We start from the raw sequence: 4,788 nt of genomic DNA, 5'->3' as shown, positions 1-4,788 counted from the left end.
TTCCATTTACCTATTTCATCCATTTCCCCAGTCTCCTCTACTCCGGCAACCACCATTTTATTCCCTGTATTTGCAAGCCTGTGTCTGTTTTTTGAGGGTTTTTTTTTTCATTCATTTTTTTTTTTTTTAGATTCCACATATAAGTGAAGTTATATGGCATTTGGCTTGCTCTGTCTGACTTATTTCACTCAGCTTAATGCCTTCTAGTTTTATCCATGTTGTCATAAATGGCATCTCTTTCTTATGGCTGAGTATATTCCATTCTATATACATACACACAACAGAATGCACGCACACACCACATCTTCTTCATCTGTTCATCTATCAGTGGACACTTAGGTTGTTTCCATATCTTGGCTATTGTAAATAATGTTGGAATAAACACAGGGGTGCATGTATCTTTTCAAATTAGTGTTTTCATTTTCTATAGGTAAGTACCCAGTAGTGGAATTACTGGATTAAATGGTATTTCTAATTTTTAATGCTTTGGGGAACCTCCACACTGCTTTCCACAGTGGCTGCACCAATTTCTATATCCACCATCAGTGCACAAGGGTTCCTTTTCTCCACATCCTCACCAACATTTGTTATTTCTTGTCTTTTTGATACGAGCCATTCTGCCTGGTATAAGGTGGTATCTCATTCTGGTTTTGATTTGCACTTCCTGAAGATTAGTGACACATCTTTTCATGTGTCTGTTGGCCTTGCAAAAATATATATTCAGATCACCTGCCCCTTTTTAATCAGATCATTTGTTCTTCTGGGTTTTTTTTTTAATTTTAAGATTTTATTACTTTATTTGTCAGAGAGAGAGAGCATAAGCAGGGGGAGCGGTGGGCAGAGTAAGCAAAGCAGGCAGAGCAGGCGGCGGGAGAAGCAGGCCCCTCCTTGAGCAAGGAGTCTGATGCAGGACCCGGTCCCAGAACGCTGGGATCATGACCTGGGCCGAAGGCAGACACTTTACTGACTGAGCCAGCCAGGCGTCCCATTCTTCTAGTGCTGAGTTTTAGAAGTTCTTTATATCTTTTGGATATAAACCTCTTGTCAGATATATCATTTGTAAGTATCTTCTCCCACTCAGTAGGGTGCCTTTTCATTTGTTGATGATTTCCTTTGCTGCACAAAACAGTCGGTGGATTATTTTTTCAGATTTTTAATTTATTTTTGAGCAAGAGAGACAGAGCAAGAGCATAAGCAGGGGGAGAGGGAGAGGGAGAGGGAGAAGCAGACTCCCCACTGAGCAGGGAGTCCAATGCAGGACTCGATCACAGGACCCTAACATCATGATCCAAGCCAAAGGCAGACACTTAACTGACTGAGCCACCCAGGTGCCCCCAGTCAGTGGATTTTTGACAAGAGTGTCAAGACTATTCAATTCAGGGAAAAAATAGTCTTTTCAACAAATGGTGCTGGGACAACTGGGTATCCATATACAAAAAATAAAGGACCCCTACTTCACATGATATACAAATATTAACTCAGAATACATCAAAGACCTAAATATGAGAGCTTAAACTATAAAACTCTTAGAAGAAAACTTATAGGGGAATAGCTTCATGACTTCTGATCGGGCAATGGTTTGTTACACAGGACACCAAAAACACAAACAACAAAAGAAAAAAACAGATAAATTAGACATCAAAATTTACAACTTTTGTGCTTCCACAGACTCCATCAGGATATCAAAAAAGTGAAAAGACAACCCAAACAATGAAAGAAAAAGCTTTGCATATCATATATCGGCTAAGAGGCTTGTATCTGGAAAGTCTAAAGAACTTGAACCCTTTTAATTCAAAAATGGACATATAACCCAATTGAAAAATGGGCAAAGGATCTAATTAGGCATTTCTCCAAATAAGAAATAGAAATGGCCAATGAGCATATGAAAAGATGCTCAACATCATTAATGAGCAGAGAAAAATACAAATCAAAACCACAATGAGATATCGCCTCAGACACTAGGATGGCTATAATCAAAAGCACAAAAAATAACAAGTGTTGACAAGGATATAAAGAAATTGAAACCTTCATACACTGCTGGTAGAAACATAAAGTGGTGCGGTGTTTTGGAAAACAGCCTGGCAGTTCCTCCAAAAGTTAAACATGTAGTTATCATATGACCCCGCCACCAAAAGCTATATACCCAAACGAAATGAAAACATGCATCCACACAAAAATGTGTACATGAATGTTCATAGAGCATTATTCATTACAGCCAGGTGGCTGGCCTCAGATGTGGTATACCCATACAATAAAAAGAAATGAAATACTGAGACATGCTACAACGTGGATGAGCCTGGAAAACATTATCCTGAGAAAGAAGTCATAGAGATTTTTCACAATGGGTCTGCCACCAGAACCCAGGTGTCATGAAAACCACCACTAACCCTAAATCAAATTGGGAAAGGAAAAGACTCCTATCAACATCATCATCATTGGACACGCAGTCAGGCAAATCTACCACTACTGGTCGGTCATCTGATATACAAATGTGGTGGGACGGACAAAACAACTATCAAAAAATTTGAGAGAAGGCTGCTGAGATAGGAAAGGGCTCCTTCAAGTATGCCTGGCTCTTGGATAAACTGAAAGCTGAACATGAACACGTGGTATCACCACTGGTATCTTCCTGTGGAAATTCAAGACCAGCAAGTGTTACGTGACCATCACTGATGCCCCAGGACAGAGACTATGAAAAACATGATTAGAGGCATAATTCAGGCTGATTGCTGCCCTAATTGCTGCTGCTACTGTTGGTGAATTTGAAGCGGTTTTCTCCAAGAATGGGCAGACCCGTGAGCATGCCCTTCTTCTGGCTTACACACTGGGTGTAAAAGAACTAATTGTTGGTGTTAACAAAATGGATTCCACTGAGCCACCCTACAGCCAGAAAAGATACAAGGAAATCGTTAATGAAGCACCTACATTAAGAAATTGGCTACAATCCTGACACAGTAGTAGCATTTGTGCCAATTCTGGTTGGAATGGTGACAGCATGCTGGAGCCAAGAGCTAACATGCCTTGGTTCAAGAGATGAAAAGTCACCAGTAAAGATGGGAATGTCAGTGGAACCACACTGCTTGAAGTTCTGGAATGCATTCTGCCACCAACTCATCCAACTGACAAGCCCTTGCATCTGCCTCTTCAGGACATCTACAAAACTGATGGTATTGGTACTGTTCCTGTAGGCCGAGTGGAGACTGGTGTTCTTAAACCTGGCGTGATGGTCACCTTTGCTCCAGTCAATGTTACAAATGAAGTAAAGTCTGTTGAAAAGCAGCATAAAGCTTTGAGTGAGGCTCTTCCTGGGAACAACGTGGGCTTCAACGTCAAGAACATACCTATCAAAGATGTTCATCATGGCAATGTGGCTGGTGACAGCAAAAATGACCCACCAATGGAAGCAGTTGGCTTCACAGCTCAGGTGATTATCCTGAACCATCCAGGCCAGATCAGTGCTGGATATATATCTGTGTGGGATTGTCACACAGCTCACATTGCTTACAAGTTTGCTGAGCTGAAGGAATAGATCACTGTTCTAGATAAAAAGCTGGAAGATGATCCCAAGTACTTGAAAGCTGGTGATGCTGCCATCATTGATATGGTTCCTGGCAAGCCTATGTGTGTTGAGAGCTTCTCTGACTCTCCTCCTCCGGACCATCTTGCTGCGGGTGTCATCAAAGCAGTGGACAAGAAGGCAGCTGGAGCTGGCAAGGTCACGACATCTGCCCAGAAAGCTCAGAAGCCTAAATGAATATTATCCCCAAGACCCACGAGGTCAGTCTTAATCAGTGGTGGAAGAAAGGTCTCAGAACCATTTGTGTCAATTGGCCTTTTAATAGTAAAAGACTGGTTAATGATAACAATGCATCGTAAAACCTTCAGTAGGAAAGGAGAATGTTTTGTGGACCATTTATTGTGTGTGTATGTGTGTGTGTGTGTCAGCTTTAAGTTATACGCAACTAATGAAGTGTTGAACAGTACAACAAAAACTGATGTACTATATGCTGACTGACTGAACATAAGAAAAAAATCAGCTATTAGTTTTTAAAATCAGTATTTTTTTAATGGAAACAATCTGACCAAAAATCTGTCACAGAATTTTGAGAACCACCAAAAGAAAACGAGAGAAAGAAGTCACAAGAGACATATTACATAATTCCAAAATAAGCAAATCTGTAAAGACAGAAAGTAGATTAATGGTGGGGGAATAGAGGGATTACTGCTAAAATATACAAGATTTTTGGGGAGGGGATGATGAAAATCTTCTAAAATCAACTGTGAGTTGCACAACTCTGTGAATATACTAAAAGCCATTAAATTGACACTTTACATGGGTCATATTGTATGGCATATGAATTACATCTTAATAAAGCCATTACCAAAAAAAAGAAAAACAGAAAGCAATGTGCTAAGATGATTCATTACTAATAATACAGGCATAGTGACAGATCATCTTTAAAAAAAAAAAAAAGGATGAGGGCAGAGAACTGTTTGTGATGGTTAAAACTGTCAAAATGGGATAGAAGAGGCTGTCTCTCCTTTTCAGGAGTGAACCAGGGTGCTATTCCAAAAAGAACCATATCCCCACTTGCTGGCTGGATGATAAATCAGGAACCAAAAAGCCATTAGGACTCTGCTGCCCAGAAGCAGCTATTGGTCTGACGAGAGCAGAGAGATAAAATGCAAAAGGAAGAGGAAGACTAGGTGGTTACCATGCCAACAGCCCATTCTCTACCATGGAAGTAAAAAGAATAGGAAACTCGTGAATTGTGTGATTCATAAATC

At 40.3% G+C, this 4,788-nt stretch overlaps 1 pseudogene; it reads left to right on the top strand.

Moving 5' to 3' along the window:
- The first annotated feature begins 2,683 nt into the window (after positions 1-2,683).
- LOC103663855 lies at positions 2,684-3,754 on the top strand (annotated as a pseudogene).
- The last annotated feature ends 1,034 nt before the right edge of the window (positions 3,755-4,788 follow it).

This window comes from Ursus maritimus, unplaced genomic scaffold (assembly GCF_017311325.1).
Source record: "Ursus maritimus isolate PB19 unplaced genomic scaffold, ASM1731132v1 scaffold_5, whole genome shotgun sequence".
Classification (NCBI taxonomy): Eukaryota; Metazoa; Chordata; class Mammalia; order Carnivora; family Ursidae; genus Ursus; species Ursus maritimus.
This window is presented reverse-complemented; position numbering and strand designations above follow the sequence as displayed.